Genomic DNA, 15,462 nt, shown 5'->3' with positions numbered 1-15,462 from the left:
AGGGGACAGTTAACATTTAGAAATCATGTTTCACTTTATGGAAAAAATTGCTGCTTGAACTTTTTTCTTTTTCACTACAAGTCATCACAGACCAATGTGTGGAGGCTGGTATAGGAAATGGAATTCCTGGCTCGATGGTTAGATAAGAAGCAGAGGTCCTTCAGGGCTCAGTCTCTGTCTTAACTACCTGATTTCTGTACTGAAGACGGGAAGAAAAAGTGCACCACACATCTCTATTACGTGAATTAAAAGGCAGGAAGCTGCTTCCTCGCTGCTCTGTGCCATACTTGCTGTGAACCCGACCTAACCTTCAGCCAGACACTTTTCTTTTTTCCAACACAACCAGTTTGGCAATATGAAAGCATCGTTCTACCCACATAATTAGGTGTGTGTTAGAATCTTAGTGAAAGACTCTTACTTCTTGGCACATGTCCCAACACTGGTGAGAGAAAACCATATAACATGGTTTCAAGGTAATTGTGGATTTTATTTTATTTTTTTAGGTTGGAAGAAACTTTAGGAGTAATAAAGAGTTGATTCCCAGACAGGTTGCTAGAGTGACTTTGCCATGAATTTTAGGACCCAAGGCCCCTGAACTTCCATTGTGATATTCTTTCCCTACATCAAACATATATTCAGTAAGTACTTTAGGTTAGGAATTAGACACTACAAAGTATATTCAAATGCAGTACCTGGCACATAGTCTGAGCTCAATATTAAGTGGATGATTATTTAAAAGATACCAGTAACTTAAGGATTTTGCCTGCTAGTATCTAATGGCTTGTAGCTGTCAAGCTATATTTTGTTTAGAAGTAGTTTTGTGTTGTCAAGCACAGGATATGTGGGGTCACACATCCTGGACTCTCGGGACCCTTTTCCCCAATACACCCTAGGGGACCATAGCCAAAGACAGTGACCAAACCCAGTCTAGCAGATACTAGAGATCTCAATGCAAGGGTCTTAAATGTGCACCATCTGCATAACTCGGAATACTTAGTGACAAGAATATTGGTTGTTTGCTGCAAAATACTTGTTTTGAAATTACTAGTGTGGCCAACACTAATGCAAATGTCAGAACTCTGTATGCGCGGAAGATGTGGAAAACGGGAAGAAAGCCCAGAGGAGCTGGTTCCTGATGAAGGTGCTGGGTCGGAGGTTTTAGTTGCCATATTGTGAAGAGGCATGTGAGGTGATGGCATTTACATTTTACCACATGAGACAAGTGTTCGTGTGAAGGATCTGTGGAGCTTAGTACTTGTCACCCAGCCCCCCATCTTGACTCACCCACTTGGGTTACTAAACTGGGATGGTGGTATTTACATAGAGACACGGGCAATTCCCCAAAGTAGGTTACACCCTAATTGTCAAGTAATGGTCCCCTAAATCATTAGATAAAACAGCTAGCTCATTTCAAAGAACAGCAATTACAGAATCGAATCAGCCTCCAAGAGGCCTAGTCCACGGCCGCATCTTCATTATGGCAAAGGAAATGGAAGACATTATTTAAAGATGACATAAACAGCTAGTTTTATATGTGTGTAGTTTCTCTCTCATCGGTGATCATAAATGTGCCTCCATGTAAGATGTTATTGCATAAGTTAAAAGGTGTTGGTTAGAATCCTGCAGTTGCCTCTGGAAGCCGGGACGCCTAGGCTGTCTGTCGGCTCTGCAGCTGTTGGTGACACAGCACACTCGGAGCTCCCCTTTCAGTCTGTGGGCACACATGTATTCAACGGACGCATGTTCAGTACCTGTGATGGAGAATGAGATCACACTGAACGCTGCTCTTAGTTATTCCACAAGCCATGGGATGGAAAAGATGCAAGTTTAGCCACGCAAGGAACTTGATCAAGAGGCCCTTCATTTCAGAGGTTTTGAAAAGCAGGAGTAATTGGGAGGAGTGGACAGGTAGAATCACTAACAATAGAACCGTGCAGATGGACATAAGCTAGTGCGCACACAGCACTTTGCATTCATTCCCCTTTGACATAATAAAAAGACTTTCACCTTGAAAACATATCTTGAGTCTTTGGGAGAAAATATTTGATACCCATAAAATTTTTGCATGGACCCTAATACTTTTTACTTCACTGGCAAACAGAAGTGTTACATTACCCATGTGCATCTTCTGGGACAGGAGTACCTGACTTTCTAGGTGCTCCCCGTCCTCTCGCTCTGCTGGACCACTCGAGGGTTAGACGAGCTCTTTTTCAGAACCAGTGAGGACCCGGGAAGCTGGCACAGTGGGGTCGGCCTGGATGAAGGGCCTTTGACCTCGCAGAGCTTTCCTGTCCAAGAAAGCAGTGCAGTGAGAGCGTGTTTGTTCCACGTAGGTGCCAGATAGGAAAAGAACGGCACCTCCTCTCAAAGGGTGAAGCCAAGCTGAGTCCCCCTCCCACGTGGTTATTAAGGAAAGCGGTAGCTTAAGTACCTTTCCTCAATTTTCATGTTTTTTTAGCAAAGCATATTTGCACCTCACCAAAAATCTCTTATTAGCACACATCTGAGTGTTCAAAATCCCACTCATCTCGTGTTGGGGGGTGGGGTGTACATGTGGTGTTTTATAGTTTGCTTTCAGTGTGATTCCAAGTCAGCTTACTTGTTCTGAGAGGACCAGAGAATAAATACTTTTGCTTTGTGGACGACAAGGTCTCTATCACAACTAGTCAGCTTTGCTGGTGTACCACGCAAGCAGCCAGAAACTGTACATGACAGCACGGCTGTGTTCTGCTAAAGCTTCCCTTAGGACAGGAGGCTGCGGGCTGCTGGCCCCTGTCCTTAACTTCTCCCTGCACCATCTCCCCACCTTTCTGTCCTGTCCAGAGTTACAGATGTAGAAGAGCAGCAAGAATTAGCACCGGTGGCATCCTTTTAGCCGAGAAGGGGGCTCTGATTAAGCAGTAAGACCTTCCATAAGAATTCCATTGAACCCCACATCCCAGTACACAAGGAGCCCCTCCACATTCCCTGGTGCCTAAGTAATAAGTAAGAAGAGTCTTAAGGAGAGACTTTCACTTGCCAATAAAACTGTGTCTTTCTAATTCTAGACCCTTCATTGCCAGTGTATCCTGTGTTAAACGATACCCTGGCAATAAAGAAGCCCTTCAACCCTAATTGCACACCATGACATTGACTCTGTAGGCTTTGGGAGCCTCACTGATGCCTGCATTTATAAAAGGTGTCAGTACAGTGGACTGTCAGTTATTCGGCCACAGCCTGAAAATGCCGAGCTTGTGAGGAACTGACCAGCGTATCTGGCCTGAACAAGGCTCTGCTGAAATGAATTCCCAAGACAAAGACTAGCCAACGGACCTGGGAGCCTGTGGCATTGTTTCAAGCACGTGACCCCGTTGTGACCCACTGAGGACAACCTGGTGGCCTTTGTGTCACTCAGTCTTTTGCAATAGGAGGCTCTCAGTCACACGTGTCACATTTCTATGGGGAGCAGGGCTGAGATCTTACTCCACAGCCTGTGTCGCCAGTTTGACTCATAAACTCGAAAAAATTTCTCAAAGAAAAAATTTCTATTCAAGACAATTTAAATGTTGATCTAAAATAGTTTCAATAGGTTTTCAGGTTAAGATTGAAATTAATGAGAACAGATGGTCCGATCCTAAGAGATTAGACAAGTTTTGTTGTTCTAACGGGATACTGCACCGTCGGGCGTGTCAGGTCTATTCTGAGAGGACACCTGATGGGCTCAGAAGCACCATCTGCAGCCCATCCACCCTGTACACTGCAGTACAGACTGAGCTTCGGTATCTGAAGGAACTACCCTCTTCAAGGCCACGAGTGACTCAGCTGACTCCTCACCTCTTCGGCGTCTGGCACTGTTCGTGACTAATTTCCTTCGACTCCTCTTCTGAGCCCAAAAGCATTCTTTGAGGGGCTCTCTCCCAGCGTTCTTTCCGTTGGTATTGTCGTTCAGTACCAAGTGACCACAGTGACTTCAACCTTGGTGACGTCCATCACTGGCCACTCGTGGGAGTTTACAAATCTTTGTGTAACAACACCACGCACTGTTAGACGCACAAAGGAGTTGTAGTCGCAATCCTAATTAGGGTCTCGGTTCTTTCATGAGCAGAAGGGTCTTTACAGTTATATTCTGCTGTATGGAGTCTCACCATGAGCTGAGACGGCCTGGCAAAGTCACCCTTAGAAGAATTAAAACCGTGATTTTAATTCTTTCTCCAGCCACGTCCACACTGTTTGATGAGGTGGTATCTGGCTGCCTTATTCTGTCATATCAGCACGTATGTATCTCTGCTAACTACACAGACTCATGGACTGTTTGAACAGAAGGACCTTAGAAACAAGGACAGTGTGTGTTATCCCGCCTCTGAACTCATTCTGTTAACGTTCATAAAGCAGGTCTTCTGAGCTTGAGACTCTCCTCCTCCTCCTCGCTCTGAGCTGCATCGAGTTGAAATCTGCTTCCTCCATCGCGGTGCCAGATTCATATCCTTCCACATACTGGTCTGTGTGACGGTGGACACTGGGAGGGGCACACTGTATTTGAGCAGAGCTCAGGGCCTTAAGTTTTTTTCATTCATAGTAAATAGTATTCTGTGTCTTCATTTCTGTAGAATAATATCAGAATTCATACTTGTCTACCCTTTTCCAGTTTGATGTTTCACTTTTCATTTTAAGGCTAATACTAATATGGAAAACTAATGCCCAATGAGAGATTTTTAAAGAAAAGCCAGAAATATTTCTTAAAAGTAGAATGTTAATTTGCCTGCACTACACTTAACATGAGATTAAACTTGCTTCTCCAAGATAAGATTTTGTTTGCAGCTTGATATAAAAATGTTAATGTTGCTTAATCCTAGGCTTTCAAGAATCTCATAATTGATTTTATGCAGCATAATTTTACCATATATAAATTTAATGACTCAGTTCCCTTTAGAAAATGTATTACAAGGAAGATGAGTTTTTTCTTCTAATTGCATTTTAGATCATATTCTGAAAGATGTGAGAAATATTTCGTTTCTATTAAATTCTTATAAAACTTCAGTCCCTCGGCCCAAGCCATTCCTCTCCTTTATGCATCAAGACAGCTGTGTATTGTGGCCGCATGGTTATCGCTTTGAAAAGACGCAGAGCCCAGTGCTGGAGGCCGACCTGTCCCAGAGATGGACAGTGTCCTCTTCGGGAGGCCAGTTTAAGTCCTAACCATTATTCAATGCTCATCAGCGTAGTATTTTGTTCTCAATGTTTGAACTTTAAAAATTACGAGCGAGGGAATTTCATAAAAATAGCTACCAAAATGCTTTTTGTAAGGTTTACTGCATGCTGTGTGAAAGTTCCCACAACACCCTCGCTGTCTCACCGCAGCCGGAGCGGGGCCTCCCACGCGGTGCCCCGGGGGACCGCTGACGCTCATGAGAGCAGGGGGGGTGGCTTTGCTCTGTAAGCACTACCGCTCACTGACACCAGGGCATTTCACATCATATTCTGAGAGATTAGTTATAACTTTTAGGTTGAATGTAAGCAATTTCTTTATAATATGATTGTGACTCTAATCCAGACCTCAGAACGACCATTTTGGGGAAAATAAGCATAAATGAGGCAGACATAGTATTTTTTTGCAAGCAAAAAGTGACTAGGTTGCATTAGCTGGTTTTCCACTGTAAAAGTCCATTTTCTGCACATATAACGGAAGTGACTTGAAAAATCAGATTTGAGAATTTTTCCAATATATCATCCTGTCATTGATGTCCTACTTTTTAATAGAACCTTTTTTCTTATATTCCAGCCTTTATTAACATGATTCGTTGTTGGAGATGATTAATGAGGCAACTGCAAAGGCAAAATCCAGCGTTTTGTATGTCCTAAGAGACTGTCAGCTTTATTTTTGTAGCCACATGTGCACACAGAAAGCAAACTTAACCCTGCCATTAAGGAGAAATCTTAAGCCAGTGAAACAAAAGATTAATAGGCTGTAATCGAGTACCATCATAATCGTTAAGGTTTAAGTTTCCATTGTGGGATGAATTTTGGACTACAGGACACATTTAGGCTTTTGTATTTTAGTTTCAGAGTTGAGAGTCAGGCTTGGTGAGAAGTAAAGTGTTATGACTCCTCAGAGCCTCGGGGAAGGCACTTCTGTAAGTTTGATGCACAATCTATTGACAAGAGTATTGATCTGTAAACAAGTTTTCATGATATGTAGATGCAACTTAGAAAGTTTAAGAATAACTACTGAATTTCATATGAACTTTACTTACTTGAGCAGGTATATTTGTTGAATAACTGAAGAATGTGTCCAGACCAACTGGGCATTTTTTCTGGCTGAATTTTATATCTATCTATATAAAAACCTAAGCAACCAAACAACCGGAACGACCGGTTGACCAGTTGCTATGATGCGCACTGACCAGGGGGCAGACGATCAAAACAGGAGCTGCCCCTGGCTGGTCAGTGCGCTCCCACAGCCAACCTCCCTGGCCCCGATGGGGACTGAGCAAGATGGCCCCAATCGGCCCTGATCACCAGCCATGCCGAGGAATCCCATCTGTGCACAAATTTGTGCATCAGGCCTCTAGTATATATACACTGAGTGGCCAGATTATTATGACCGCCCCGTCAGTACTTCGGTGGGCCACCTTTTGCCTTCAATACTGCAGATTCTTCTTGGCATTGACTCCACGAGATGTTGAAAAGTGATGTGAGGAATCTGACACCATGCCTGATGAATGGCACCCATATCTTCAGAAAAAAATCACTTCTACTGTCGTGGTAAACACCTGCTTCCCTATTTATAATGGTCTGGCCCTCTAGCAACTTCAGCGCGAAATTATAGCTAATTTGCCTACAAACATCAGGTGGTCATAATAATCTGGCCACTCAGTGTATATTGATTTCAGAGAGGAATGGAGAAGGCGAGGGAGAGAGAAAAACACCAATGATTAGGGAGAATCATTGATTGGCTGCATCCTGTATACACCCCACTGGGGATCAAGCCACCAACCCTGGCCACAATCGAACCCAGGATCCTTCAGTCCGCATGCCGACGCTCTATCCACTGAGCCAAAGTTGGTTAGTGCTCTGGCTAAATTCTTTTAACTAAATCTAGCCATGTTTTAGATATAAATACAAAGCTAAGTAAGGATCCATTTTATCCTCAAGTTAACCTGAAGTGAATTTTAATCCTATTTTATTTGCCAAAAGTAATCTCGATGTAAACATTTAAGGTAACCATGTGAATGTACTGCCTGCTTGTGAGTACCTTACTTCCGGGGCACATTCTTCACTGTTTCTTGGCCTTAAATGCGGCCTTTCGCCCTGACTCTGACCTTTCTTATTTAAGCCTAACTGGCTAACAAATGCAGAGCAAACCTCAAAAGAGGGGCATTGTTCTCGCTTGTAAATAACGTTCTTCAGGGATTTTCGAAATGTGCTCTGGGATCCTAGGGGTTCTTTGAAGATGCCTCCTGGGCGTGGGGTTTGCTGGCAGAGCAGGTGGTGCCCTGGGCCTCAGCCAGACCTCCTCAGCTCCCCTTTCATCTCCTAGCTGTCAGGGCCGGTTCTTGAAAAAATGTTTTAACCACCAACTTAATTTAAAAACAGTCATGGAAGATGACCACAACAACAGTAATCGTAGCTTTTGAGTGCTTATCAAGTGCCAGACCGTGCTTTAAATACTAACATTAATCCTTAAGAAAAAAAACCTTAAGGTCAAGTATTTTTATGATCCCTGCCTTACAAATGAGGAAACTGAGATTTAAGGAGATTAAGAAATTTGGCCAAGAGGTCACAGCTACTAAGTGATAGACTTTGGACTCAAATCTGGGTGTGCCAATTAGTGTCTTAGTTGAAGTCAGGAATGGCACATCCAAGGTAAGTGTGCGCCACCCGGGTCAGCATTCGAGGCCTATTTACTGCCTCTACTCTAAGGTGAGACATCTGTGACCTCACACTTCTGATTAGGACGTCTCCCTAAGTCTAAAGGTATTGCCAAGTGGCTGTTTGGAGATTGGTAGTAGAAAACCACCAACTTAGCATAGATCCTATATGCACGTTTTCATGATGAAGCTATTTTATGGACAAAAATCCCTAACTGTAACATCCTCATTCTCACCCACTACTAAGAGAGGATTTTTGTTTCTGTATTTATATATTTGTAATTTGTATACATTTATAAGCAGGTAATTATAAACACGATACAGTCCTCATAATCAGGACAGTTAGGATTTTAAGTTTCTCTTTGCATGCCTCCTGGAACAAAAACATACCAGTGCAGGCGGAGAAGGGGGGCAAGGCCTGGGGCATGTCTGCTGGTTTCCACTGGAGCAGAGAGCTCAGCGGTTTGAAGAACCTTCACTATTCCCACTGCCAGTATCTGGTAGGAACGTCACAGCCATAGGGCTGGGTGGATGCCCAAAATTTTAAAAAAGGAACCCCCAACCCCCACCCCCAGCTGATTGTTCAGGTGCTCTTGCCAGGAGGTGGCCAGCAGTTCCTGGGCTGTGCCCGTCCTTACTAGGGAAAGCCGGTGCAATTAAAGTGTTTCCTGTTAGGTGCCAGACTCTAAGTGACTCATAGTAGTTCCTGCTTAAGACACGTCAGAGGCCTAAGGCTCTATTTAGGAACTTACTATGAAATTACCAGGCAGTTCCAACCAATTTTTCCAATACAGTATATATGGAGAGTTAATAGCAAGTAATTTATAATATTTAATACATGGGGAAAAAAATCTTGTCGTCTTTGTTGTCAACTGGTATTGAAATCTAGATTTCCTTAAATGGATGGACATCCCTTTTGTGAAATTATTTAACATTCATTCAGCAGACACATTAGTGTACAGTATTGAAATGATCTTCATATGACCATTATGGAACCCATTAAATCTTTTTTATAAAAATGTTTGAATATGACCTAAAATGTTCTGTATACGAATAAAAAGTTTCTTCCTAAAAGTATTTCTGACGCCTTCTCTGCTCAGTTGCTTGTGAAATTAGACATCGCGGGCAGTGGGAGGGGAGTGGGTCTCGGTGCGGCCCAGGGCACTGGGTAGAAAGTGCTCTGAGAGTGTCAGACCCCTCCTGCTGCTGAGGGTGTGGACAGGCCCCTGGTCACAGTGGACGGTGAGCGCCACGTGCTCTTTTCTCCTGGTTTTTGCTTTTGTGAGACGAGAGAACAGAACAGCCAGTTTTATGTTCTATTGGTAGCTATCAGGGCTTGCTAAAAAAGACAACCAAAGCCACTGATTCAATTACATGAATGAGTTAATTAGGGTTAGCAGCCCACATGAAGTGGAAATAGAAAAACCAACCGAAGAACTCTGTGATTCCAGATAAGATTCCCAGAAATGGAGAAGGGAACATTATCTGAGACTGGAGATTACACCAGGGTTATCACACGGTGACTGGTAGCAGGTGAGATTTGGTGAGAAAGGTTAGTTATGTGTGTTTGTTTCAAAAGCTTGACATTTCTAAGTCATTTTATTAAAGCATCTAGCCCTAAACATTAAAAGTTAAAGTTTTGGATTTTGTTTTTTTAAAGTAAACATGCCACTTCCATTACTTGATGCTACCACATACACACTGCATGAAAAATATCCCAGAGAAATAAGTCCTTTTTTTGTTTTATGTTTTTTTAAATTTATTGATTTCAGAGAGGAAGGAAGAGAGCAAGAGAGATAGAAACATCAACGATGAGAGCAAATCATTGATCAGCTGCCTCCTGCATACCCCTACTGGGGATTGAGCCTGCAACCTGGGCATGTACCCTGACCGGGAATCGAACCATGACCTCCTGGTTCATAGGTAGATGCTAACCACTGAGCCATGCGGTGGGCTCACTGGTGATGTATTTTAAGAGTCGTTAAAATGTTCATGCCCCACAATGCATTCCTAGGACACTGTCCCACAGCAGAGAAGATTTTCATACAAGGATGTTTTTGAGTGTTATTTATAAGAAAAATAAAAAGTAATGTAATTTCCAATTATGTAGGAATAAATAAGGACAGTCTCATTATATTAGGATCCCATTAATATTTTGAAAGAGTGTTTGATAATATATTATCTTCTGTAAGCATATATATATATATATATATATATATATATATATATATATATTTATATTTGTTAATCCTCACCCGAGGATATTCTTCTAATGATTTTTAGAGAGGGTGGAAGGGAGGGGGAGAGAGAGAGAGAAATATTGATGTGAGAGCAACACATCAGTTGGTTGCCTCCCGCACACTCCCTGACCAGGACCAGAGATGGAGCCTGCAATCGAGGTATATGCCCTTGACTGGAATCGAACCTGGGATCCTTCAGTCCATGAGCTGATGCTCTGTCCACTGAGCCAAACTGGCCAGGGCTATCTTGTGTAAATATTAAGAAAAAAGACACAAACTGTAAAAAAGTAAGTACACCAAAATGCTAACTTTAAGGATAATTTATTTTTTTTATCCTTTAGTATATTTTCCACTGCAACAAGCAGTTTTTTAATTAGAAAATTATATGATAAAAATTAAGAATCAAAGTATTTCTTATTAATTTAGAAAACATAGTTCCATTTCATGATTTATGGGAAGGTTGTTATTTAGTTGATTTGGTTGCTATCTTCTCCTTTGCTTTATTTCATTGTCCAAATATACGTATATAGCTTTTCTTCTGAGTTTCAGAGTAATAATGCTGTTAGTTTAAAAATACCTGAGCCCTGCTGGTGTGACTCAGTGGTTGAGCGTCCACCTATGAACAAGAAGGTCACAGTTTGATTCTCAGACAGGGCATTCCGGGGTTGTGGGCTCAATCCACAGTGTGGGACATGCAGGAAGCAGCTGATCAATGATTCTTTCTCATCATTGATGTTTCCCTCTCTCCTCCCTTCCTCTCTGAAATAAATTATATATCTGAAAATACATAAAACCATGAGTAAATAAAAAAGAGACATGAAAAATTCCACAGAGTCAGTCATTGTTAACATCTATTGTGTAATTCTTCAAATAATGTTCGCGCGTGGATGTGGCGTCAGGGCTGGTCTCGGGTACACACTGACAACGAACCACATTCAGTATTTGCAACTACAGCTGTTCTGGTGGCCCAGGGTCCATGCCTACTGGTGGCAAAATAGGTTGACTATCACCCTTTTCCAGTCTATCCATCGACAAATTGGTTGATCTAGTTTTTTATTTTTAAAAATGTGATCATATTATGCCCTTTTTTCATTTAGCAATATAGTAACATCCTTTTATGTGAGTTAGCGTGGGTCCATTTCATCATTTTAATAGCTGCACTGTGTTTGATCGTGTGCTTAGAAACACCTTCTCCACTTCTAAATTAAGATAGCCATCTGTTTTGTTTTCCAGTTAAGCTTATTTCCAGCTCAGTGGTCAGTGTTTTTCTGTAAAGGGTCAGATAGTAAATATTTTCAGCTTGTGGACCAGCCAGTCTCCATGACAACTACTCAAGTCTGCCCTGGCAGCGGAAAAGCAGCAAGAAGATACCTAACAAGTGGGTGTGGCTATGCCCCACGAGAATTTTATTGGTGCACACTGAAATCTGGTTTCCTATAATGTTCACATGTCATTGTCAACCATTTAAAAATGTACAACCATTTTCCTCCTCTTAGCGCGCCAATCACACAGAAACGGGCAGGTGTGATTGGGCCGCACGCCCGACTCCTCCGAGAGCCCGACGCTTCCCTTCAGAGCTATGTCTTGCTGTGAAGTATGTCATGTCACAACTAAGTTTCCTTCAGTTAGATGCTGGCCTTCTTGGAAAATATTCTTTTGATGGTACAGAGAGTCCCAAAGGAATAAAGCAAAAACTCAGACCTCTGACCCAGTTTGCTATTTCTATCACACGTTTCCAACCCAAGTCCTAAAACTAACATTGAGAGGCGGGATGAACCCCTTCATTTCCATTTTAGAATCACAACTCTCCCACTTCTCAGAACCTGAATGCACTCCCCGAATGCCTGGCATGTTTTATCACTTCGCTTCTTTCTTTCTCTGTAAAGTTTCCCCATGGTTTTTATATCTCACTGAGACAAACTGACTTGATATTGGAGGAGGAGGCCTGGCCTTACTGTTGTCTCCTGGAAGCCATATCCCAAGCCTCATGGGTGCTTCTTTTTTATAGTTTGTGCTGCTTAAGTATTGCTGTGTTTTCTTAATTGACAATCACGCCAGGGAGTAGAGTATCAACAGTGACCATGTATTTAGGCATGTTTTGTTTGCCAAGTACTCTCCCAAGAACCTAACGTAAATGATCGCAGTGAATCATCATGTGAGCCTTGTGTGGGAGGCACTTGGTCCACTGCACAGGTTCAAGACTGTGGGTCAGGAAGGCAGGGACCTGCAGCTCCCCCGGGCCAGGTGGGAAGTGAAGCCGCTCTGAGCCTCAGCCACAGAGCTCTGAGCAGAGCGCGCCTGCAGCCCTGTCATGTTGGTTGTTGTTAATCCTCACCCGAGGATATTTTTCCACTGATTTTTTTTAGAGAGAGTGGAGGAGAGAGGGAAAGAGAGAGAAATATCCATGTGAGAGAAACACATCGATTGTTGCCTCCTGCATGCGCCCCGACCAGGGCCCAGCCTGGGGAGGAGCCTGCAACCAAGGTACAAAGAAGACTTGGCCGGCCGAAACCGGTTTGGCTCAGTGGATAGAGCGTCGGCCTGTGGACTGAAAGGTCCCAGGTTCGATTCCGGTCAAGGGCATGTGCCTTGGTTGCGGGCACATCCCCAGTGGGGGGTGTGCAGGAGGCAGCTGATCGATGTTTCTCTCTCATCGATGTTTCTAACTCTATCCCTCTCTCTTCCTCTCTGTAAAAAAATCAATAAAATATATTTAAAAAAAAAGACTTGGCCAGAACTGACCCCGGGATCCTTTGGTCCACAGGCCGACGCTCTATCCACTGAGCCAAACCGGCTAGGGCTGCAGCCCTGTCATTTATTTGCCACCCGATGAGTATAATTTTGTTGTGTGAGCGGTTATTTTAATGTAATTACTCAGGCCCATATCCCACCCAAAAGAAATTACAAGCTGGCTGGCAGCATGGTCAGAAGCTTAGAATGGATTCAGCCCCACAAACTAATTAAAACAAACCAACAGCCCTCGCTGGTGAGGCTCAGTGGATAAAGTGTCGGCCTGGCCTGCAGACTGCAAGGTCCTGGGTTCAATTCCGGTCAAGGGCACATGCCCAGATTTTGGGCTTGATCCCCAGTAGGGGGCATGCAGGAGGCAGCCAACCAATTATTCTCTCATCATTGATGTTTCTGTCTCTCTCTCTCTGAAATCAATAAAAATATATTTAAAAAAACAACCCTGCGGTGTGATACCATACCACATGCAGACATTTTCAAGCACTGTTTTATGTATTATCCTTTTCTGTATAGATTTTTGTATGTAAATATATAGATTTTTTTAGCATGGTCAAATCATTTTTATTTTCTATATGGTTTCTGCCTTTGTTGTCTTGTATAGAAAGATCTTCCCCAACCCAAAATTATTTTAAAAGGCATCTATTTTCCTTTCAATGTTTCTCTTCAAGGAGACTGATCTCCAGGTCGTTTGTGAGACTGCTTGGTCATTTGTTAGGAAGAAATCCATGACAGAGAACCCAAGTTTAGTACACCTTTGCCTTGATTTCAGTCCCAGCAAGTTGGACAATTTTACTGTCGCATTCTCTTCTCCGTTACAGGTCTTGCCATCTGAATTTATCATGTTCAAATTTTACTTCACGTTTGAACAGATTCAGTTCCCTTTGAAACTGCCTCGTGTTTGTAACTGCAGAGAAGCCCGGAAGTGTGGAAGCTGCTCCTGCTCCTAGAGATTAATCTCGATTACCATCTAAATAATTAGCTCACATCTTAAATGAGCTCTTCAATGGTCTCATTAATTTCCCAGGAGAGGAAGTTTAATTCAGAAATTGCCTGCTGTGTGGCTTTCTGTGCACGTGCGACACACAATGGCTGTTCCACGTGTTGCTTACGGGGAATTGGCCAAAATTTCAGCCTCTCCCCAAGAGCCCCTGAACCCTCGGGCTGTTGTGATAGAGACCCACCGTCCACCCAGTGAGCTCGCTGGTTTCAGCTGGGAGGGCCGGGCACTCAGGCCCTCTTCCTTCGTGTTTTCCGGCTCCGCAGAGGTTGTGTGTGGAGCGGCACAGCCTTCCTCTTCTGAAACGCTGCTGAGTAGCTGTGGGTTTCATTCCGCTCACATTTCCCATTGTGTTGTTTTCTGCTTGGAAATGTCAAGCCATGCGGTTCTAAAGGTGAGTGGGAGAGGCAGCGTGCTTCCCGGGCAGGGTATGACCTTTGTGCGAAAGAAGAAGAGCAGCGTCCACAGGAGAAGGAAGCCCGCCAAGAGCATCGTGTGCGGGTGAATCCTCCCGAGCGGAGGAGTTATGATGGTTTACACTTCCTTTGGTTATTTTCAAAATTTTGACATGAACTTTTACATTAGAAAATATTTATTTGGAAAAGAAAACATATATTCCCTTTTGCTAAAATATATAGGAATAGATATTATTTGATATAATTTTATTTCTGAATTAAAAAATAAAACAGCAAAATGTAAAAAATAATTATCAAGCCATTGACTTATTCTATAGCACTGTAAGGAATGGGAAGTGAAGAAAACCCCAGAACAAGGGAAAGGAAAGCGCCTGGGTGACTGATAAATGAAGGGAAGACATATAGGTTCTGGGTATTGTTTCACATCCTTTTTCTTCCATTGATTTTTGGAGAGAGTGGAAGGGAGGAGGAGAGACAGAGAGAGAAACATCGATGTGAGAGAGACACATCGATTCGTTGCCTCCCACACATACCCGGACCAGGGCTGGGGATAGAGCCTGCAACTGAGGTACATGCCCTTGACCAAAATCGAACCCAGGACCCCTCTGTCCACTGAGCCAAACTGGCTAGGGCCCTTTTTCTTTTAATTTCTTTTATTAATGGAAATGTTTCTTAGAATAGGAAAAAAATCTTGAAAACCAAAAGATTTCTGTATTTATTATTTGGAAGATTGAGTTAGCTCTTTGATCACAAGCATGGGTGATTATAATTTTGCCATTTTGAGAAAACTTATTTATTGAGTTAGCATATAGAGAAAACTGCCCCAAGAAAGGTTCAAATGAAGCCAGTCAAGACCTAAGTGAACGTGAAAACAAATTCAAATGGTATGTTTCATGTCTTGATCTTGGTGATAGCTATACGGGTGTTTCCACTTTACAAACATTCCTGAAACGCTATACTTGAAATTCATGTACTTTTCTGTGTGTATTACATTTAAATTAAAATATTTTCCTGTGAAAAAAATCTCACCCCAGCTCTGCTTCGGTCTTTCTGCAGGGCATTGGGGTAACCCCTGTGTTTGTTTCCCCATAACACTTCCTTCACATCCCCAACTCAAGATCTGGCCAATCATAGCCGCCCATCTCCTGGGCTCAGTGATTGGTGAGTATGCTTCTCAAGCAGGGCCAATCAGAGTCCTTCCCTGGGCACCTTTG

General features: G+C 42.9%; 1 long non-coding RNA gene across 1 annotated transcript in view; it reads right to left on the bottom strand.

Annotated features, from left to right (window-relative positions):
• Nucleotides 1-466: 466 nt before the first annotated feature.
• Nucleotides 467-15,462, bottom strand: part of LOC114228140 (uncharacterized) — a 35,734-nt gene continuing 20,738 nt past the window's right edge. The window contains exons 3-4 of the long non-coding RNA XR_003614238.2: nt 2,144-2,288; nt 467-1,751 (exon numbers count right to left, since the gene is read on the bottom strand). This is a non-coding gene — a long non-coding RNA (uncharacterized LOC114228140). The remainder of the gene's footprint in view (nt 1,752-2,143; nt 2,289-15,462) is intronic.

The sequence above is a fragment of the Eptesicus fuscus genome, chromosome 19 (assembly GCF_027574615.1).
Source record: "Eptesicus fuscus isolate TK198812 chromosome 19, DD_ASM_mEF_20220401, whole genome shotgun sequence".
Lineage (NCBI taxonomy): Eukaryota > Metazoa > Chordata > Mammalia > Chiroptera > Vespertilionidae > Eptesicus > Eptesicus fuscus.
Note: the sequence above shows the minus strand (reverse complement) of the source record. Positions and strands in the feature narration are given on the sequence as shown.